Source organism: Arachis hypogaea, chromosome 10 (assembly GCF_003086295.3).
Source record: "Arachis hypogaea cultivar Tifrunner chromosome 10, arahy.Tifrunner.gnm2.J5K5, whole genome shotgun sequence".
Classification (NCBI taxonomy): Eukaryota; Viridiplantae; Streptophyta; class Magnoliopsida; order Fabales; family Fabaceae; genus Arachis; species Arachis hypogaea.
In genome coordinates this window covers 87,450,328-87,473,979 of record NC_092045.1, presented here as the reverse complement: position 1 = coordinate 87,473,979, position 23,652 = coordinate 87,450,328, and the positions used below count along the sequence as shown (strand labels likewise).

Genomic DNA, 23,652 nt, shown 5'->3' with positions numbered 1-23,652 from the left:
TATGATAGTGTAGTACTGTGCCTCCCTTTTCAGCCTCTTTGCCTCCTTTTCATCTGTAGGGAGTTCTTCTGTTTTGAGGTAGTTTATTATGGGGGTCATCCATCCTTGATCCCGACCTATTATGGCTAGGATTCTTTCTTCTTCCGCTATTGACGGGTTTTGTAGTACCTCCTGGATGAGGCTTCTGTTGTTGCCCCCTGGTTTGGTGCTGGCTAATTTTGGAAGGGCGTCAGCTCGGGCATTTTGCTCACGAGGTATGTGGCGGATCCTATATTCCCCGAGTTGTCCGAGCTGTTCTTTGGTTTTATCCAAATATTTTTTCATGGTCGCATCTTTGTCTTGGTAGCTTCCTGTTATTTGTGAGAAGATGACTTGTGAGTCACTGTAGATGTTGAGTTTCCGAGCTCTAACCTCCCTAGCCAGCTTCAGATAAGCTAATAGTGCTTCGTATTCTGCCTGGTTGTTTGAGGCCGGGAATCCGAATTTAAGGGAGAGCTCAAGTTGAGTTCCTTGGTTGCTTTCAATTATTACACCCGCACCGCTTCCTGTTTTATTCGAGGATCCGTCTACGTATATGTTCCATTCTACGGGGTTTTCTGGGATGTCTGTAAATTCTGCGATGAAGTCGGCCAGGTGTTGCGATTTGATTGCTGTACGCGCCTCGTATTGAAGGTCGAATTCGGACAACTCGATTGCCCATTGTAGGATTCTTCCTGCTAGATCTATTTTCTGCAATATCCCTTTTATGGGTTGGTTGGTTCGAACTTTAATGGTATGCGCTTGGAAATATGGGCGAAGCTGCTGGGATGTGAGGATCAGAGTGTAGGCAAACTTTTCTATTTTCTGGTAGTTCAGCTCGGATTCCTGTAGTGCTTTGCTAATGAAGTAGATGGGTTTCTGTCCAAGTTTGTCTTCTCTGACTAGTGCTGAGGCTATTGCCCGGCTCCCTACTGCGAGATATAATATGAGCGGTTCTCCTTCTCGTGGCTGAGATAGGATAGGTGGCCGTCCTAAGAACTTCTTGAAGTCTAGGAAGGCTTGCTCATATTCTGTCGTCCATTCAAACTGTTTTCCCTTTCTTAAGGTAGCATAGAAGGGAAGAGATCTTATCGCAGCTCCTGCCAAGAATCGGGATAGAGCGGCCAACCTCCCGTTGAGTTGTTGTACTTCTTTGATACATGTTGGGCTCTTCATGTTGAGTATGGCTCGACACTTGTCTGGATTTGCTTCAATCCCCCTTTGTGTGAGCATGAAGCCCAAGAATTTGCCGGCTTCTACTGCGAAGGTGCATTTTGCGGGATTGAGCCGCATGTTGTGTTTCCTAATAGTGTAAAACACTTGAGTCAGGTCGGATAACAATGTATCTTCGCTTTGCATCTTTATCAACATATCTTCTACATAAACTTCCATGATTTTTCCGATGTGATCTGAGAAAACTTTATTCATTAGCCTTTGATAAGTAGCTCCTGCGTTCTTGAGACCAAAAGGCATCACGATGTAACAGTAGTTTGCTTTCGGTGTTAGGAACGAGGTTTTTTCTTGATCTGGTGGATACATGGGGATTTGGTTGTACCCTGAATATGCATCCATGAATGAGAGATACTTATATCCTGATGAAGCATCCACTAGAACGTCGATGCTTGGGAGTGGGTAGGGGTCTTTTGGGCAGGCTTTGTTGAGGTCGGTGTAGTCGGTGCACATTCGCCACTTCCCATTTGACTTTTTCACCAAGACGACGTTTGCTAGCCATAGTGGATATTTGACTTCCCTTATGAACCCGGTCTCAAGTAGCGCTTGTACTTGTTCTTCTACAGCTTGGGCTCGTTCTGGTCCAAGTTTTCTTCGTCTTTGTTGTACCGGCCGAGATCCCGGATAGACTGCCAATTTGTGGCTCATTAGTTCAGGATCAATACCTGGCATGTCGGCAGCTTTCCATGCGAAGAGATCAACATTATCTCGTACGAACCGTATTAGTGATTCCTTTGTGTCTTCCTTCAGGATCGTGCCAATATTAGTTGTTTTATTCGAGGTGTCTCCGATCTGGATTCTTTCTACTTCTCCTTCGGGTTGTGGTCGGAATTCTTTTCGCCTCTGAACTCCACCGAGCTCGATTGTGTGGAACTCTCCTCCTTCACCTCGGAGGTTTAGGCTTTCGTTATAACAGCGACGTGCCATCTTTTGATCTGCCTTTATCATAGCTATCCCTTCCGCAGTTGGGAATTTCATACATAGATGTGGGGTTGAAACTATTGCGCCTAGTTGATTTAACGTTGTCCGACTTATTAAGGCATTATAGGCTGAGCTTACGTCGACCACGATGTAGTCTATCTTGAGTGTTCTGAATTGGTTCCCCTTTCCGAAGGTTGTATGCAGCGATACGTATCCCAGTGGTTGTACTGGGGCATCTCCTAGTCCGAACAGGCTGTTCGGGTATGCTCTTAGCTCTTTTTCTTCTAGACCGAGTTTGTCGAAGGCAGTTTTGAATAAGATGTCGGCAGAGCTTCCCTGGTCAATTAATGTATGGTGAAGGTTGGCGTTTGCCAGTATGATTGTAATGACCATGGGGTCGTCGTGTCCCGAGATGATTCCGGATGCGTCTTCTTTGGTAAACGTGATTGCTGGGATGTCTGGGGCTTCCATTTTTCCTTCGACGTGGTATACTTCTTTGAGGTGTCGCTTTTGGGATGATTTGGAGATTCCTCCTCCGGCAAATCCGCCATGTATTACGTGAACGTGTCTTTCCGGTGTGCGAGGTGATCGTTCAGATCGTCCAACATCCTCATCCCTTCTTCTTTTTCTTGGCTCGTTATCCCGATTGGCCAAAAACCGATCTAGCTTTCGTTCTCTTACTAGTTTTTCTATGACGTTTTTCAAGTCGAAGCATTCGTTGGTGGAATGCCCTCGAAGTCGGTGATACTCACAGTATTCATTCCGATTTCCTCCTCCTCTTTTGCCTTTAAGTGGCCGAGCTGGAGGGATTTTCTCTGTATGGCAGACTTCTTTGTAGACATCTACCAAGGATACCCTAAGAGGAGTATAGTTATGATATTTTTTGATTTTCTCTCCGGAGTGATCTTCCTTTTTCTTGAATTCTTTATCTCGGTAGGCAGAACCGAACCTTGAGGTTTCGCCAAGTCGAGAGTTTTCCTCCATGTTGATGTATTTTTGTGCCCGTTCTTGTACTTCGTCTAAGGATGTAGGGTATCTCTTTGATATAGATTGGCTAAATGGTCCTTCTCGTAGGCCATTTATAAGGCCCATAATGGCAGCTTCTGTTGGTAGACTTTGTATGTCCATGCATGTTTTGTTGAATCTTTCCATGTAGTTGCGAAGGCTCTCCCGATCTCCTTGCTTGATCCCTAGTAGGCTAGGTGCGTGTTTGGCTTTGTCCTTTTGTATGGAGAATCGGGCCAGGAACTTCTTGGCCAGGTCGTCGAAACTCGAGATGGATTTTGGGGGTGGGTTGTCAAACCATTTAATGGCTGTCTTGGTGAGAGTTGTTGGAAAGGCTTTGCAGCGAACTGCATCTGAGGCATCTGTGAGGTACATTCTACTTCTGAAGTTGCTGAGATGATGGTTAGGGTCCGAGGTGCCGTTATATAGAGTCATATCCGGAAGCTTGAAATCTTTTGGAATTTTGGTCTTCATAATTTCTCTGGTGAATGGATCTTGATCTTTCTGAGAACTATCCTCCGTGGATGGTCGAGTAGCTTTGGTTTTGAGATAACTTATTATGGGGGTCATCCATCCTTGATCCTGACCTATTATGGCTAGGACTTCTTCTTCCGATATTGACGGGTTCTGTAGTATCTCCTGGATGAGACTTCTGTTGTTGCCCCCTAGTTTGGTGCTGGCTAATTTTGAAAGTGCATCAGCTCGGGCATTTTGCTCACGGGGAATGTGGTAGATCCTGTATTCTCTGAGTTGTCCGAGCTATTCTTTGGTTCTATCCAAATAATTTTTCATGGTCGGGTCTTTAGCTTGGTAGCTTCCTGTTATTTGTGAGGTAACGACTTGTGAGTCGCTGTAGATGTTGAGTTTCCGAGCTCCAACCTCCCTAGCCAGCTTCAAACCAGCTAGTAGCGCTTCGTATTCCGCTTGATTGTTCGAGGCCGGGAATCCGAATTTAAGGGAGAGCTCAAGTTGAGTTCCTTGGTTGCTTTCGATTATCACACCCGCACCGCTTCCTGTTTTATTTGAGGATCCGTCGACGTATATGTTCCACTCTATGGGGATTTCCGGGATGTCTGTGAATTCTGCGATGAAATCGGCCAGGTGTTGTGATTTGATGGCTGTCCGTGCCTCATATTGGAGGTCAAACTCGGACAACTCGATTGCCCATTGTAGGATTCTTCCTGCCAGATCTATTTTCTGTAATATCCCTTTTATGGTCTGGCTGGTCCGAACTTTGATGGTATGTGCCTGGAAGTATGAGCGAAGTCGCCGGGATGTGAGTATCAGAGCGTATGCAAATTTTTCTATTTTCTGGTAGTTCAGCTCTGACCCCTGTAGTGCTTTACTAATGAAGTAGACGGGTTGTTGTCCTCTTTCGTCTTCTCGAATCAGCGCTGAGGCTATTGCCCGACTTCCTACTGCGAGGTATAGTATGAGCGATTCTCCCTCTTGTGGTCGAGATAGGATAGGTGGTTGCCCCAAGAATTCTTTGAAGTTTTTGAAGGCTTGTTCACATTCCGCTGTCCATTCGAAGTTCTTTCCCTTCTTTAAGGTAGCCTAGAAAGGGAGGGATCTTATCGCTGATCCTGCTAGGAATCTGGACAAGGCTGCCAACCTTCCATTGAGCTGTTGTACCTCTTTGACGCAGATTGGGCTCTTCATGTTGAGTATGGCCTGGCATTTATCTGGATTTGCCTCGATTCCCCTTTGTGTGAGCATAAATCCTAAAAATTTACCTGCTTCAACTGCGAAGGTGCATTTAGCCGGGTTGAGTCGCATGCCGTGCTTTCTTATGGTATCGAATACTTGAATCAAATTGGTTAATAATGTCTCTTCGCTTTGTGTCTTTATCAACATGTCATCCACGTAGACCTCCATGATTTTTCCGATGTGATCTGAGAAGACTTTATTCATTAGCCTTTGATAAGTGGCTCCTGCATTTTTCAGGCCGAAAGGCATCACGATGTAGCAATAATTTGCCTTAGGTGTAAGAAACGAGGTCTTTTCTTGGTCTGGCGGATACATTGGTATCTGGTTGTACCCTGAGTATGCGTCCATGAATGAGAGATACTTGTATCCTGATGAAGCATCTATGGTGCGCGAAATTGTGAACAATACTTTTCACCACTCTCATAATCCCCGGTCATGAACCCCAAAAACTTGGTGTTCAATACCATGGCATTAACACAACTTCGCACAACTAACCAGCAAGTGCACTGAGTCGTCCAAGTAATAAACCTTACGCGAGTAAGGGTCGATCCCACGGAGATTGTTAGTATGAAGCAAGCTATGGTCATCTTGTAAATCTTAGTCAGGCAAACTCAAATGGATATGGTGATGAACGCATAAAAACATAAAAGATAAAGATAGAGATACTTATGTAATTCATTGGTAGGAACTTCAGATAAGCGCATGAAGATGCCTTCCCTTCCGTCTCTCTGCTTTCCTACTGTCTTCATCCAATCCTTCTTACTCCTTTCCATGGCAAGCTTATGTAGGGTTTCACCGTTGTCAGTGGCTACCTCCCATCCTCTCAGTGAAAATGTTCCTATGCTCTGTCATAGCATGGCTAATCATCTGTCGGTTCTCGGTCAGGCCGGAATAGAATCCAGCAATTCTTTTGCGTCTGTCACTAACGTCCCGCCTGCTAGGAGTTTGAAGCACGTCACAGTCATTCAATCATTGAATCCTACTCAGAATACCACAGACAAGGTTAGACCTTCCGGATTCTCTTGAATGCCGCCATCAGTTCTAGCCTATACCACGAAGACTCTGATTTCACGGAATGGTTGGCTCGGTTGTCAGGCGAGCACTCGGTTGTCAGGCGATCAACCATGCATCGTGCAATCAGGAATCCAAGAGATATTCACCCAATCGAAGGTAGAACGGAGGTGGTTGTCAGTCACACGTTCATAGGTGAGAATGATGATGAGTGTCACGGATCATCACATTCATCAAGTTGAAGAGCAAGTGATATCTTAGAACAAGAACAAGCGGAATTGAATGGAAGAACAATAGTAATTGCATTAATACTCGAGGTACAGCAGAGCTCCACACCTTAATCTATGGTGTGTAAAAACTCCACCGTTGAAAATACATAAGAACAAGGTCTAGGCATGGCCGAATGGCCAGCCTCCCAATGATCTAAGAACTAGATGTCCAAAGATGATCTAGAGATCTAAAGTGATCAAAAGATGAAAATACAATAGTAAAAGGTCCTACTTATAGAAAACTAGTAGCCTAGGGTGTACAGAGATGAGTAAAAGACATAAAAATCCACTTCCGGGCCCACTTGGTGTGTGCTTGGGCTGAGCAATGAAGCATTTTCGTGTAGAGACTCCTCTTGGAGTTAAACGCCAGCTTTTATGCCAGTTTGGGCGTTTAACTCCCATTTTGGTGCCAGTTCCGGCGTTTAACGCTGGAATTCCTGAGGGTGACTTTGAACGCCGGTTTGGGCCATCAAATCTTAGGCAAAGTATGGACTATCATATATTGCTAGAAAGCCCAGGATGTCTACTTTCCAACGCCGTTGAGAGCGCGCCAATTGGGCTTCTGTAGCTCCAGAAAACCCACTTCGAGTGCAGGGAGGTCAGAATCCAACAGCATCTGCAGTCCTTTTTAGTCTCTGAATCAGATTTTTGCTCAGGTCCCTCAATTTCAGCCAGAAAATACCTGAAATCACAGAAAAACAAACAAACTCATAGTAAAGCCCAGAAAAGTGAATTTTAACTAAAAACTAATAAAAATATACTAAAAACTAACTAGATCATACTAAAAAAACATACTAAAAACAATGCCAAAAAGCGTACAAATTGTCCGCTCATCACAACACCAAACTTAAATTGTTGCTTGTCCTCAAGCAACTGAAAATCAAACAAGATAAAAAGAAGAGAATATGCAATGAATTCCAAAAACATCTATGAAGATCAGTATCAATTAGATGAGCGGGGCTTTTAGCTTTTTGCTTCTGAACAGTTTTGGCATCTCACTCTATCCTTTGAAATTCAGAATGATTGGCTTCTTTAGGAACTTAGAATCCAGATAGTGTTATTGATTCTCCTAGTAGAGTATGATGATTCTTGAACATAGCTACTTATTGAGTCTTGGCCGTGGCCCAAAGCACTCTGTCTTCCAGTATTACCACTGGATACATACATGCCACAGACACATAATTGGGTGAACCTTTTCAGATTGTGACTCAGCTTTGCTAGAGTCCCCAACTAGAGGTGTCCAGGGTTCTTAAGCACACTCTTTTTGCCTTGGATCACAACTTTATTTTTTTCTTTTTCTTTCTTTCTTTTTTTCGTTTTTTTTTTGAATATTCATTGCTTTTTCTTGCTTCAAGAATCATTTTAATGATTTTTCAGATCCTCAGTAACATGTCTCCTTTTTCATCATTCTTTCAAGAGCCAACATTCATGAACCACAAATTCAAGATACATATGCACTTTTTAAGCATACATTCAGAAAACAAAAATATTGCCACCACATCAAAATAATTAAACTATTATAAAATTCAAAATTCATGCAATTCTTTTCTTTTTCAATTAAGCACATTTTTATTCAAGAAAGGTGATGGATTCATAGGACATTCATAACTTTAAGGCATAGACACTAAGACACTAATGATCACAAGACACAAACATGGATAGACATAAGCACAAAAAATTCGAAAAACAGAAGAATAAAGAACAAGGAAATCAAGGAACGGGTCCACCTTAGTGATGGCGGCTCTTTCTTCCTCTTGAAGATCCTATGGAGTGCTTGAGCTCCTCAATGTCTTTTCCTTGTCTTTGTTGCTCCTCTCTCATGATTCTTTGATCTTCTCTAATTTCATGGAGGATGATGGAGTGTTCTTGATGTTCCATCCTTAGTTGTCCCATGTTGGAACTCAATTCTCCTAGGGAGGTATTTAGTTGCTCCCAATAGTTTTGTGGAGGAAAGTTCATCCCTTGAGGTATCTCAGGGATCTCATGATGAGTGGGGTCTCTTGTGTGCTTCATCCTCTTCTTAGTGATGGGCTTGTCTTTATCAATAGGGATGTCTCTCTCTATGTCAACTCCAACTGAATAACAGAAGTGACAAATGAGATGAGGGAAGGCTAACCTTGCCAAGGTAGAGGACTTGTCCGCCACCTTATAGAGTTCTTGGGCTATAACCTCATGAACCTCTATTTCTTCTCCAATCATGATGCTATGGATCATGATAGCCCGGTCTATGGTAACTTCGGACCGGTTGCTAGTGGGAATGATTGAGCGTTGGATAAACTCCAACCATCCTCTAGCCACGGGTTTGAGGTCATGCCTTCTCAATTGAACCGGCTTCCCTCTTGAATCTCTCTTCCATTGGGCGCCCTCTTCACATATGACTGTGAGGACTTGGTCCAACCTTTGATCAAAGTTGACCCTTCTAGTGTAAGGATGTTCATCTCCTTGCATCATGGGCAAGTTGAATGCCAACCTTACACTTTCCGGACTGAAATCCAAGTATTTTCCCCGAACCATAGTAAGATAATTCTTTGGATCCGGGTTCACACTTTGGTCATGGTTCTTGGTGATCCATGCATTGGCATAGAACTCTTGAACCATCAAGATTCCGACTTGTTGAATGGGGTTGGTAAGGACTTCCCAACCTCTTCTTCGGATCTCATGTCGGATCTCCGGATATTCACCCTTTTTGAGTGAAAAAGGGACCTCGGGGATCACCTTCTTCAAGGCCACAACTTCATAGAAATGGTCTTGATGCACCCTTGAGATGAATCTTTCCATCTCTCATGACTCGGAGGTGGAAGCTTTTGCCTTCCCTTTCCTCTTTCTAGAGGTTTCTCCGGCCTTGGATGCCATAAATGGTTATGGAAAAACAAAAAGCAATGCTTTTACCACACCAAACTTAAAATGTTTGCTCGTCCTCGAGCAAAAGAAGAAAGAAGAGAGTAGAAGAAGAAGAAAGGAGGAGAAAGGGAATGGCTTTGTGTTCGGCCAAAGGGGAGAAAAATGGTGTTTAAGTTGTGTGAAAATGAAGGAGTGAAGGAGGGTTTATATAGGAGAGGGGAAGGGTAGGGTTCGGCCATTTGAGGGTGGGTTTGGGTGGGAAAGTGGTTTGAATTTGAATGGTGAGGTAGGTGGGGTTTTATGAAGGATGGATGTGAGTGGTGAAGAGAAAGAAGGGATTTGATAGGTGAGGGGTTTTTGGGGAAGAGATGTTGAGGTGATTGGTGAATGGGTGAAGAGGAGAGAGAGTGGTAGGGTAGGTGGGGATCCTGTGGGGTCCACAGATCCTGAGGTGTCAAGGAAAAGTCATCCCTGCACCAAATGGCAAGTAAAATCTCGTTTTGTGCCAATTCTGGCGTTAAACGCCGGGCTGGTGCCCATTTCTGGCGTTTAACGCCAGCTTCTTGCCCTTTTCTGGCATTTAACGCCAGTCTGGTGCCCCTTTCTGGCGTTAAACGCCCAGAATGGTGCCAGACTGGGCGTTAAACGCCCATCTGCTAACCTCACTGGTGTTTAAACGCCAGTAGGTGTGTCCTCCAGGGTGTGCTGTTTTTCTTCCTGTTTTTCATTCTGTTTTTGCTTTTTTCATTGATTTTGTGATTTCTTATGATCATCAACCTACAAAAAAAGATAAAATAACAAAAGAAAATAGAGAAAATATAACATTGGGTTGCCTCCCAACAAGCGCTTCTTTAATGTCATTAGCTTGACAGAGGACTCTCATGGAGCCTCAGAAATGTTCAGAGCTATGTTGGGACCTCCCAACACCAAACTTAAAGTTTGAATGTGGGGGTTCAACACCAAACTTAGAGTTTGGTTGTGGCCTCCCAACACCAAACTTAGAGTTTGACTGTGGGGGCTCTGTTTGGCCCTGTTTTGAGGGAAGCTCTTCATGCTTCCTCTCCATGATGACAGAGGGATATCCTTGGGCCTTAAACACCAAGGATTCTTCATTCACTTGAATGATCAACTCTCCTCTATCAACATCAATCACAGCCTTTGCTGTGGCTAGGAAGGGTCTGCCAAGGATGATGGATTCATCCATGCACTTCCCAGTCTCTAGGACTACGAAATCAGTAGGGATGTAATGGTCTTCAACCTTAACCAGAACATCCTCTACAAGTCCATGGGCTTGTTTTCTTGAGTTGTCTGCCATCTCCAGTGAGATATTTGCAGCTTGTACCTCAGAGATCCCTAACTTCTCCATTACAGAGAGAGGCATGAGGTTTACACTTGACCCTAAGTCACACAAGGCCTTCTTGAAGGTCATGGTGCCTATGGTACAAGGTATTGAAAACTTCCCAGGATCCTGTCTCTTTTGAGGCAGTGTCTGCCTAGACAAGTCATCCAGTTCTTTGGTGAGCAAAGGGGATTCATCCTCCCAAGTCTCATTTCCAAATAACTTGTCATTTAGCTTCATGATTGCTCCAAGGTATTTAGCAACTTGCTCTTCAGTGACATACTCATCCTCTTCAGAGGAAGAATACTCATCAGAGCTTATGAATGGCAGAAGTAAGTCCAATGGAATCTCTATGGTCTCATTTTGAGCCTCAGATTCCCATGGTTCCTCATTGGGGAACTCATTGGAGGCCAGTGGACGTCCATTGAGGTCTTCCTCAGTGGCGTTCACTGCCTCTCCTTCCTCCTAAAATTTGGCCATGTTGATGGCCTTGCACTCTCCTTTTGGATTTTCTTCTGTATTGCTTGGAAGAGTACTAGGAGGGAGTTCAGTAATTTTCTTGCTCAGCTGACCCACTTGTGCCTCCAAGTTTCTAATGGAGGACCTTGTTTCAGTCATGAAACTTTGAGTGGTTTTGATCAGATCAGAGACCATGGTTGCTAAGTCAGAGGTATTCTGCTTAGAACTCTCTGTCTGTTGCTGAGAAGATGATGGAAAAGGCTTGCTATTGCTAAACCTGTTTCTTCCACCATTGTTATTGTTGAAACCTTGTTGGGGTCTCTGTTGATCCTTCCATGAAAAATTTGGATGATTTCTCCATGAAGGATTATAGGTGTTTCCATAGGGTTCTCCCATGTAATTCACCTCTTCCATTGAAGGGTTCTCAGGATCATAGGCTTCTTCCTCAGATGAAGCTTCTTTAGTACTGCTTGGTGCATTTTACATTCCAGACAGACTTTGAGAAATCATATTGACTTGTTGAGTCAATATTTTGTTCTGAGCCAATATGGCATTCAGAGTGTCAATCTCAAGAACTCCTTTCTTCTGACTAGTCCCATTGTTCACAGGATTCCTTTCAGAAGTGTACATGAATTGGTTATTTGCAACCATTTCAGTTAGCTCTTGAGCTTCTGTAGGCGTCTTCTTCAAGTGAAGAGATCCTCCAGCAGAGCTATCCAAAGACATCTTGGATAGTTCAGAGAGACCATCATAGAAAATACCTATGATGCTCCATTCAGAAAGCATATCAGAAGGACACTTTCTGATTAATTGTTTGTATCTTTCCCAAGCTTCATAGAGGGATTCTCCTTCCTTCTGTCTGAAGGTTTGGACTTCCACTCTAAGCTTACTCAATTTTTGAGGTGGAAAGAACTTTGCCAAGAAGGCATTGACTAGCTTTTCCCAAGAGTCCAGGCTTTCTTTAGGTTGAGAGTCCAACCATGTTCTAGCTCTGTCTCTTACAGCAAAAGGGAATAGCATAAGTCTGTAGACCTCAGGGTCAACCCCATTAGTCTTGACAGTGTCACAGATTTGCAAGAATTCAGCTAAAAACTGATGAGGATCTTCCAATGGAAGTCCATGGAACTTGCAATTCTGTTGCATTAGAGAAACTAATTGAGGCTTAAGCTCAAAGTTGTTTGCTCCAATGGCAGGGATAGAGATGTTTCTCCCATAGAAATCGGGAGTAGGTGCAGTGAAGTCACCCAGCACCTTCCTTGCATTGTTGGCATTGTTGTTGTTTTCGGCTGCCATAGGTTCTTCTTCTTTGAAGAATTCGGTCAGGTCCTCTAAAGAGAGTTGTGCTTTGGCTTCTCTCAGCTTTCTCTTCAAGGTCCTTTCAGGTTCAGGGTCAGCCTCAACAAGAATGTTTTTGTCTTTGCTCCTGCTCATAAGAAAGAGAAGGGAACAAGAAAATGTGGAATCCTCTATGTCACAGTATAGAGATTCCCTTAGGTGTCAGAGGAAAAGAAAAGTAGAAGACAGAAGTAGAAAATTCGAACTTATCAAAGAGGATGGAGTTCGAATTTTGCATTAAGGTATAGTGTTAGTCCATAAATAGAAGGATATGAGAAGAAGGGAAGTGATTTTCGAAAATTAAGTAAAATATTTTGAAAACATTTTGAAAAACCTTAATTGATTTTCGAAAATCAGGGGTGGAAAAGAAGTCAAGTGATTTTTGAAAAAGATTTTGAAATTAGAAATCAAAAAGATTTGATTGAAAACTGTTTTGAAAAAGATGTGGTTAAGAAGATATGATTGGTTTAAAAAAATTGTGATTGAGAAGATATGATTTGAAAAACATTTTAAAAAGATTTGATTTTGAAAATTAAAAACTTGGCTAACAAGAAAAGATAAGATTCAAACATTAAACCTTTCTCAACAGAAAAGGCAACATACTTGAAATGTTGAATCAAATCATTAATTGGTAGCAAGTATCTTTGAAAATGGAAAGAAATTGATTTTGAAAAAGATTTGATTGAAAAATTGATTTGAAAAAGATTTGATTTTGAAAAACTTTGAAAACTTGAAAAAAAAACTGATTTTGAAAAACAAAATCTTCCCCCTTGTGCCATCCTGGCGTTAAACGCCCAGAATGGTGCACATTCTGGCGTTTAACGCCCAAAACACTACCTTTTTGGGCGTTAAACGCCCAACCAGGTACCCTGGCTGGCGTTTAAACGCCATTCTGTCCTTCTTCACTGGGCGTTTTGAACGCCCAGCTTTTTCTGTGCAATTCCTCTGCTGTATGTTCTGAATCTTCAATTCTCTGTATTATTGACTTGAAAAGACACAAATTAAAATTATTTTTGGATTTTTTTATAATAAGGATAAATCAAAATGCAACAAGAATCAAATAACAATGCATGCAAGACACCAAACTTAGCAGTTTGTATACCACTGACACTAACAAAATGAGAATGCATATGAGACACACAAAACACTCAAGTCAATTGAATTTAAAGATCAGAGCACGAAAATCATCAAGAACAACTTGAAGATCCTTAAGACACATGAATGGATGCATATAATTGACACCAAACTTAAAATGAAACACTAGACTCAAACGAGAAATGTTTTTGGTTTTTATGATTTTTTGATTTTTTTTGTGCTTTTTCGAAAATTAAGTGGAAAAAGATATCAAAATTCTTAATGAGAATTCCAGGAATCAGTGCAATGCTAGTCTAAGACTCCGGTCCAGGAATTAGACATGGCTTCACAGCCAGCCAAGCTTTCAAAGAGAGCTTCGGTCCAAAACACTAGACATGGCCAAAGGCCAGCCAAGCCTTAGCAGATCACTGCTCCAAAAGCAAGATTGATAAAAATCAACAAGCTCTTGTGATGATAAGTTGAAACCTCGGTCCAATGAGATTAGACATGGCTTCTCAGCCAGCCAGACTTCAACAAATCATCATGAAACTCTAGAATTCTTCTTCAAGAATTTCGAAAAAAATAAATACCTAATCTAAGCAACAAGATGAACTGTCAGTTGTCCAAACTGAACAATCCCCGGCAACGACGCCAAAAACTTGGTGCGTGAAATTGTGAACAATACTTTTCACAACTCTCATAATCCCCGGTCATGAACCCCAAAAACTTGGTGTTCAATACCATGGCATTAACACAACTTCGCACAGCTAACCAGCAAGTGCACTGGGTCGTCCAAGTAATAAACCTTACGCGAGTAAGGGTCGATCCCACGGAGATTGTTAGTATGAAGCAAGCTATGGTCATCTTGTAAATCTTAGTCAGGCAAACTCAAATGGATATGGTGATGAACGCATAAAAACATAAAAGATAAAGATAGAGATACTTATGTAATTCATTGGTAGGAACTTCAGATAAGCGCATGAAGATGCCTTCCCTTCCGTCTCTCTGCTTTCCTACTGTCTTCATCCAATCCTTCTTACTCCTTTCCATGGCAAGCTTATGTAGGGTTTCACCGTTGTCAGTGGCTACCTCCCATCCTCTCAGTGAAAATGTTCCTATGCTCTGTCATAGCATGGCTAATCATCTGTCGGTTCTCGGTCAGGCCGGAATAGAATCCAGCGATTCTTTTGCGTCTGTCACTAATGCCCCGCCTGCTAGGAGTTTGAAGCACGTCACAGTCATTCAATCATTGAATCCTACTCAGAATACCACAGACAAGGTTAGACCTTCCGGATTCTCTTGAATGCCGCCATCAGTTCTAGCCTATACCACGAAGACTCTGATTTCACGGAATGGTTGGCTCGGTTGTCAGGCGAGCACTCGGTTGTCAGGCGATCAACCATGCATCGTGCAATCAGGAATCCAAGAGATATTCACCCAATCGAAGGTAGAACGGAGGTGGTTGTCAGTCACACGTTCATAGGTGAGAATGATGATGAGTGTCACGGATCATCACATTCATCAAGTTGAAGAGCAAGTGATATCTTAGAACAAGAACAAGCGGAATTGAATGGAAGAACAATAGTAATTGCATTAATACTCGAGGTACAGCAGAGCTCCACACCTTAATCTATGGTGTGTAGAAACTCCACCGTTGAAAATACATAAGAACAAGGTCTAGGCATGGCCGAATGGCCAGCCTCCCAATGATCTAAGAACTAGATGTCCAAAGATGATCTAGAGATCTAAAGTGATCAAAAGATGAAAATACAATAGTAAAAGGTCCTACTTATAGAAAACTAGTAGCCTAGGGTGTACAGAGATGAGTAAAAGACATAAAAATCCACTTCCGGGCCCACTTGGTGTGTGGTTGGGCTGAGCAATGAAGCATTTTCGTGTAGAGACTCCTCTTGGAGTTAAATGCCAGCTTTTATGCCAGTTTGGGCGTTTAACTCCCATTTTGGTGCCAGTTCCGGCGTTTAACGCTGGAATTCCTGAGGGTGACTTTGAACGCCGGTTTGGGCCATCAAATCTTAGGCAAAGTATGGACTATCATATATTGCTGGAAAGCCCAGGATGTCTACTTTCCAACGCCGTTGAGAGCGCGCCAATTGGGCTTCTGTAGCTCCAGAAAATCCACTTATAGTGCAGGGAGGTCAGAATCCAACAGCATCTGCAGTCCTTTTTAGTCTCTGAATCAGATTTTTGCTCAGGTCCCTCAATTTCAGCCAGAAAATACCTGAAATCATAGAAAAACACACAAACTCATAGTAAAGCCCAGAAAAGTGAATTTTAACTAAAAACTAATAAAAATATACTAAAAACTAACTAGATCATACTAAAAAACATACTAAAAACAATGCCAAAAAGCGTACAAATTGTCCGCTCATCAATCTACTAGAGCGTCGATGCTTGGGAGTGGGTAAGAATCTTTTGGGCAGGCTTTGTTGAGGTCGGTGTAGTCGGTGCACATTCGCCACTTCCCATTTGATTTTTTCACCAGAACGACGTTTGCTAGCCATAGTGGGTATTTGACTTCCCTTATGAACCCTGCCTCTAGTAGTGCTTGTACTTGTTCTTCTACAGCCTGAGATCGTTCTGGCCCAAGTTTTCTTCGTCTTTATTGTATCAGTCGGGATCCCGGGTAGACTGCCAACTTGTGGCTCATTAGTTTGGGATCTATGCCCGGCATGTCGGCAGCTTTCCATGCGAAGAGATCAACATTATCTCGCAGAAACTGTATCAATGATTCTTTTGCATCTCCTTTCAGGATCGTGCCAATATTAGTTGTTTTATTCGAGGTCTCTCCAATCTGGACTCTTTCTACTTCTCCCTCGGGTTGTGATCGGAGCTCTTCTCGCCTCTGAGCTCCACCGAGCTCGATTGTGTGGAACTCTCTTGCTTCGCCTCGGAGGTTTAGACTTTCGTTGTAACAGCGACATGCCATCTTTTGATCTGCCCTTATTGTAGCTATCCCTTCTGTAGTTGGAAATTTCATACATAGATGCGGAGTCGAAACTATTGCGCCGAGCTGATTTAACATTGTCCGACCTATCAGGGCATTGTAGGCCGAGCTTACGTCGACCACGATGTAGTCTATCTTGAGTGTTTTAGATTGGTTCCCCTTTCCGAAGGTTGTATGCAGCGACACGTATCCCAGTGGTTGAACTGGGACATCTCCCAGTCCGAACAGACTGTTTGGATATGCTCTTAGCTCTTTCTCTTCTAGGCCGAGTTTGTCGAAGGCAGTTTTGAATAAGATGTCGGCAGAGCTTCCCTGGTCGATTAGTGTGCGGTGGAGGTTGGCGTTTGCCAATATGATCGTAATGACCATGGGGTCGTCGTGTCCCGAGATGATTCTGGATGCATCTTCTTTGGTAAACGTGATTGCCGGGGTGTCTGGCGTCTCCTTCTGTCCTTCGATATGGTATACCTCTTTGAGGTGTCGCTTGCGGGATGATTTGGAGATTCCTCCCCCAGCAAATCCGCCGTGTATCATGTGGACATGTCTTTCTGGTGTGCGAGGCGATCGTTCAGATCGTCCGACATCCTAATCCCTCCTTCTTTTCCTTGGTTCTTCGTCCCGGTTGGCAAAGAACCAATCCAACTTTCCTTCTCGTACTAATTTTTCTATGACGTTTTTCAAGTCGAAACATTCGTTGGTGGAATGCCCTCGAAGTCGGTGATATTCACAGTACTCATTCCGATTTCCCCCTCCTCTTTTGCCTTTAAGTGGCCGAGCTGGAGGGATTTTTTCCGTATGGCAGACTTCTTTGTAAACGTCTACCAAGGATACCCTAAGAGGGGTGTAGTTGTGATATTTTTTGATTTTCTCTCCGGAGCGATCTTCCTTTTTCTTGGATTCTTTATCTCGGTAGGCAGAACCGGACCTTGAGGCTTCGCCAAGTCGAGAATTTTCCTCCATGTTAATGTACTTCTGCGCTCATTCTTGTACTTCATCTAGGGATGTCGGGTATCTTTTTGATATAGATTGGCTGAATGGTCCTTCTCGCAGGCCATTTATGAGGCCCATGATGGCAGCTTCTGTTGGTAGATTTTGTATGTCCATGCATGTTTTGTTGAATCTCTCCATGTAGTTGCGAAGACTTTCTCGGTATCCTTGCTTGATCCCGAGTAAGCTGGGTGCATGTTTGGCTTTGTCCTTTTGTATGGAGAATCGAGCCAGGAACTTTTTGGCCAGGTCGCCGAAACTCGAGATGGATTTTGGAGGTAGGTTGTCGAACCATTTAATGGCTGTCTTGGTGAGAGTTGTTGGAAAGGCTTTACAACGAACTGCATCTGAGGCATCGGTGAGGTACATTCTACTTCTGAAGTTGTTGAGATGATGGTTGGGGTCGGAGGTACCGTCATATAGAGTCATATCTGGAAGCTTGAAATCTTTCGGAATTTTGGTTTTCATAATTTCTCTGGTGAATGGATCTTGATCTTTCTGAGAACTATCCTCTGTGGATGGTCGAGTAGCTTTGGTTTTGAGATCAGCTTCGAGTTTTATAAGCTTATCTTCTAATTCTCGGCGCCGCCTTATTTCCCGGCGTAGATCTTCTTCTTTTTCACGTCGATGTTGGGCTTCTTTCTCAAGTTGCTCCAATCAATTTTGAAGTGTTTCTATTACTCCTAGATTTGATGAATTTTTGTCTCCGTGGGTTTCTAGAGTAGCTTTGAGTATTGTGTCTGCGTTTTTATGCGGCGTTCTATCTTCCAAACCTGAATCGTGGTCGTTGTCATGGTCATCCGCCATGTTAATGGGATGACTTCCAGGTCCCCGGCAACGGCGCCAATGTTCCGAGGGTTACCTGAAACTGTAGGTCGATCTCGGACGAGATCTTCTGTGTTGGTCGGAGCCGACGTGTCCGGCAGGTGTACGGCAGTCGGAACTGATGTGTCCGATTTGTTGGACTTGGTGGTGGTGCTGATCCTGTGTCCCCGGAGGGTGGGGGGTACCTGCAAGGGGCTCTGATGCTTAAGTTAGCAAGGGTATTAAGCAGGTATTGAGTAGAATCAGAGTATGAGTTATACTTGGGTGCTCCAGTGTATTTATAATGGTGAGAAGTGACCTTTCTAGATAAGATAAGTTAGTTATCTTATCTTATCTTATCTTATCTTTGGGTGAGGTCAGCTTATCTTCAACGGAATCGCCTTTATCTCTGTAGGCTGGGATTACCTTTGGATTTGGGTCGTGTTCCTCTGTTTGGGCCCTTTATTTGGGCTTTCTTGTTGATTTGGCCGAGTTCTTTGAGAAGAGGTCGGATAGCCTGACCTGAAGAGGTCGGTCGCCTTGTCGCTAAACATCCCGGGTCGGTCATCTCGACCCAGGGTATGAACAGTCATGTCGGGCTCTTCTAAGTTATTTTTGTAATCCTCTTTCTTGGACCTTGTTCAGGTCTCTTTCAGGGATTACTTTATAACTTCTTTGTAGGAGTCCGACTTCGTCATGTCGGGCTCTTCCAAGTTATTTTTGTAATCCTCTTTCTTGGACCTTGTTCAGGTCTCTTTCAGGGGTTACTTTCATAACTTCTTTGTGGGAGTCCGACTTCGTCATGTCAGGCTCTTCTAAGTTATAGTAATCCTCTTTTATAGGGCTGGCCAGACCTCTTTCCAGGGCTTTACTTATAACTTCGGTTTTTGCGGCTGGTCCGACTTTTTTTATGTCGGTCAGCCTTTAAGTTATTTTTTTAGCAATCCATTTTATTAGGACCTCATCAGGTCCTTTCTATGGATCACTTTTTATAACTTCTTGCATTATTCTGTTTTCATCTTTACCAATTTTGTAGAGATTGGGTTTAACCTTCATTTGGTCGACCTTTTGATGAATTTGGTTTTCATCTTTGGTCTTTATCGTGATCGCGTAGTGAATTAATTTTCACTTTCTGCCGATCTGTAGCTTTATAATCGGATGATGAATGTTTCAGATTAATGCGGCTTGAACATTTGTAGAAGACCTAAACAGATTGTATTCAAAAAAAATGCAAATATATACATGTGGGAGGTTTATCCTCTAGGTCGGGTGATTTGTAGGTCTTGGACTGGCGCCTCGTTAAAAAACCTTTTCAGGAAAAAGGGTGCGCTTTATCCTAAGATCTTTTATCATCCCTAGCTATAGTACCGTCTCAGGTTGCAGGCGTGCCATGACCTAGGAAGCTCTCACCCCTCGAGTTCGGACAGTCTGTAGTAGCCCTTTCCAAGTACTTCTATGACCCGGAAAGGTCCTTTCCAGTTTGCTGCCAGCTTTCCTTCTCCAGGTCGGGCTGTTCCAATGTCATTTTGGATTAGGATGAGGTCATTCTCAGAAAAAGCTCGCTGTACTACCTTTTGATTGTATCTCGCAGCCATTCGTCATTTTAATGCTTCTTCCCTAATCCGAGCTCTTTCTTGTACCTCCAGAAGCAGGTCGAGTTCTTCCCTTTGAAGTTGGGAATTGGCTTCTTCACTATAATGAATTACTCTAGGCGACCTTTCTTCAATCTCTACTGGGATCATTGCCTCCATTCCATATGCTAATCGGAACGGTGATTCCTTTGTGGTGGAATGTGGCATTGTTTGATATGCCCATAAGACTTGTGAGAGCTCCTCGGCCCAAGCTCCTTTTGCGTCCTATAGTCTCCGTTTCAGGCCAGCCAGTATAACTTTGTTGGCAGCTTCGGCTTGTCCATTGGCTTGGGGATGTTCTACAGAAGTGAATTGTTGTTTTATATTCAAGTCGGCCGCTAGCTTTCTGAAGCCTGCATCTGTGAATTGGGTACCATTGTCTGTGGTGATGGAGTATGAAACCTCGAACCTCGTGACAATATTCCTATATAGGAATTTTCGGCTTCTTTGAGCAGTGCCATTAGCAAGGGGTTCTGCCTCGATCCACTTTGTGAAATAGTCTATCCCCACTATGAGAAATTTGACTTGTTCTGATCCCTGAGGGAAGGGTCCGAGAAGGTCGAGTCCCCATTTTGCGAATGGCCAAGGTGAGGTTATGCTGATGAGCTCCTCTGGTGGAGCGATGTGAAAGTTGGCATGTTTCTGGCATGATGGACATGGTTTTACGAACTCTGTGGCTTCTTTTTGTAGAGTTGGCCAATAAAACCCTGCGCGGAGTACTTTTTTGGTAAGTGCCTCTGCTCCTAGGTGATTGCCACAAATGCCACTATGTACTTCTTCTAGGACTTTCTTTGTGTTAGAAGTCGGTACGCATTTTAACAATGGTATAGAAATCCCTCTTTTGTATAGAGTATTGTTTATGATAGTGTAGTATTGTGCCTCCCGCTTCAACCTCTTTGCCTCCTTTTCTTCTGTGGGGAGTGCTTCTATTTTGAGGTAGTTAATTATGGGAGTCATCCATCCTTGATCTTGACCTGTTATGGTCAGGACTTTTTCTTCTTCAGAGATTGATGGATTTTGTAGAATTTCTTGAATGAGGCTTCTATTGTTGCCCCCTAGTTTGGTGCTGGCTAGTTTTGAAAGTGCGTCAGCTTGAGCATTCTGTTCTCGGGGTATGTGACAGATCTCATATTCTCTGAGTTGTCCGAGCTGTTCCTTGGTTTTGTCCAAGTACTTTTTCATAGTGGGGTCTTTGGCTTGATAGCTTCCTGCTATTTGCGAAGTGACTACCTGTGAGTCGCTGAAGATGTTAAGCTTTTGAGCTCCAATCTCCCTAGCCAGCTTCAAACTAGCCAGCAGTGCCTCATATTCTGCTTGGTTGTTTGAGGCAGAGAACCCGAATTTGAGAGAGAGTTCGATTTGGGTTCCTTGGTTGCTTTCAGTTATCACACCCGCGCCGCTTCCAGCTTTATTTGAGGACCCGTCCCCGTAGAGATTCCATTCTGTGGGGGTTTTCGGTGTATCTGTAAATTCTGCAATGAAGTTGTTCATACCCTGGGTCGAGGTGTCTGACCCGGGATGATCAACAGACAAAGCGACCGACCTCTTTAGGTCAGGACAACCCGACCTCTTCCCAAAGATCTCGGTCAAGTCCCCACGAAAGCCTAAAGAAGGGCCCAAATAGAGGAGCACGTCCCAAATCCTAAAGCGGCCCAAGCCTACAGAGAGAAAGGCGGCCTCAACTTAAAGATAAAGATAAGATAAGATAACTAACTTATCTTATCCACAGAATGCCACATCTCACCATTATAAATACACTGGAGCACCCAGGTATAACTCATACTCTGATTCTACTCAATACCTGCTTAATACCCTTGCTAACTTAAGCATTGGAGTCGTGCAGGTACCCCACACCCTCCGGGGACGGAGGGTCAGCAGCACTTTCAGTCCCACAAGTCGAACACACTAGCTCCGGCCGCTACACATCTGCCAAACACGTCGGCTCTGACCAACATAGAAGATCTCGACCGAGATCGACCTACAGTTTCAGGTAACCCTCGGAACATTGGCGCCGTTGCCAGGGAACCTGGAAGTCATCGCAACACCATGGCGGACAACCATGACAACGACCACGACTCAGGTTTAGAAGATAGAACACCACACAAAAACACGGATGCTATACTTAAAGATACTCCGGAATCCAATGGAGACAAATATTCATCAAATCCCGGGGCGATAGAAGCACTTCAAAATCGATTGAAGCAACTTGAGAAAGAAGCCAAACATCAACGCGAAAAAGAAGAGGATCTACGTCGGGAAATAAGGCGGCGCCAAGAATTAGAAGATAAGCTTATGAAACTCGAAGCCGATCTCAAAACTAAAGCTACACGACCCTCCACAGAGGTTAGCTTTCAGAAAGATCAAGATCCATTCACCAGGGAAATTATGAAGACCAAAATCCCAAAAGATTTCAAACTTCCAGATATGACTCTATATGACGGCACCTCGGACCCCAACCACCATCTCAGCAACTTCAGAAGTAGAATGTACCTCACTGACACCTCAGATGCAGTTCGCTGCAAAGCCTTTCCAACGACTCTTACCAAGACAGCCATTAGATGGTTCGACAACCTACCTCCAAAATCCATCTCGAGTTTCGACGACCTGGCCAAAAAGTTCCTGGCCCGATTTTCCATACAAAAGGACAAAGCTAAACACGCACCCAGCCTACTAGGGATCAAGCAAGGAGATCGGGAGAGTCTTCGCAACTATATGGAAAGATTCAACAAAGCATGCATGGATATACAAAGTCTACCAACAGAAGCTGCCATCATGGGTCTCATAAATGGCCTACGAGAAGGACCATTTAGCCAATCTATATGAAAGAGGTACCCGACATCCCTAGACGAAGTACAAGAACGGGCGCAGAAGTACATCAACATGGAGGAGAATTCTCGACTTGGGGAAGCCTCGAGGTTCGGTTCTGCCTACCGAGATAAAGATAAAGAATCCAAGAAAAAAGAAGATCGCTCCGGAGAGAAAATCAAAAAATATCATAACTACACCCCTCTTAGGGTATCCTTGGTAGATATTTACAAAGAAGTCTGCCATACGGAAAAAATACCCCCAGCTCGGCCACTTAAAGGTAAAATGGGAGGAGGAAATCGGAACGAATACTGTGAGTACCATCGAGTCTGAGGACATTCCACCAACGAATGCTTTGACTTGAAAAACGTCATAGAGAAATTAGTTAGGGAAGGAAAACTAGATCGGTTCCTGGCCAACCGGGACGAAGAACCAAGGAAAAGAAGAAGGGATGAAGATGTCGGACGATCTGAACGATCACCCCACACACCGAAGAGACATATCCACGTGATACACGGTGGATTTGCTGGAGGAGGAATCTCCAAATCATCTCGCAAGCGACACCTCAAAGAAGTGTATCATGTCGAAGGCAAGAAAGAGGTGCCAGACATCCCAGCAATCACGTTTACCAAAGAAGATGCATCCGCAATCATCTCAGGACACGACGACCCCATGGTCATCACAATCATATTGGCAAACGCCAACCTCCACCGCACATTAATTGACCAAGGAAGCTCCGCCGACATCTTATTCAAAACTGCCCTCGACAAACTCGGCTTAGAAGAAAAAGAGCTAAGAGCATACCCGAACAACCTGTTCGGACTTGGGGATACCCCAGTACAACCACTGGGATACGTATCGTTACATACAACCTTTGGAAAGGGGAACCAATCTAGAACACTTAAGATAGATTATATCGTGGTCGACGTAAGCTCAGCCTACAATGCCTTAATAGGTCGGACAACGTTAAATCAACTCGGAGCAATAGTTTCAACTCCACATCTATGTATGAAATTCCCAACTACAGAGGGGATAGCTACAATAAAAGCAGATCAAAAGATGGCGCGTCGCTGTTATAACGAAAGTCTAAATCTCCGAGACGAATGAGGAGAGTTCCACACGATCGAACTCGGCGGAGATCAGAGACGAGAAGAACTCCGCCCACAACCCGAAGGAGAAATAGAAAGAGTCCAGATCGGAGATACCTCGGACAAAACAACTAATATTGGCACGGTCCTGAAAGGAGAC

General features: G+C 43.6%; 1 non-coding gene across 1 annotated transcript; it reads left to right on the top strand.

Annotated features, from left to right (window-relative positions):
• Positions 1-11,583: 11,583 nt before the first annotated feature.
• On the top strand, positions 11,584-11,691 carry LOC112719290 (small nucleolar RNA R71). Its single transcript, XR_003161597.1, has one exon. It is a non-coding gene; the product is annotated as a small nucleolar RNA R71 (small nucleolar RNA).
• The last annotated feature ends 11,961 nt before the right edge of the window (positions 11,692-23,652 follow it).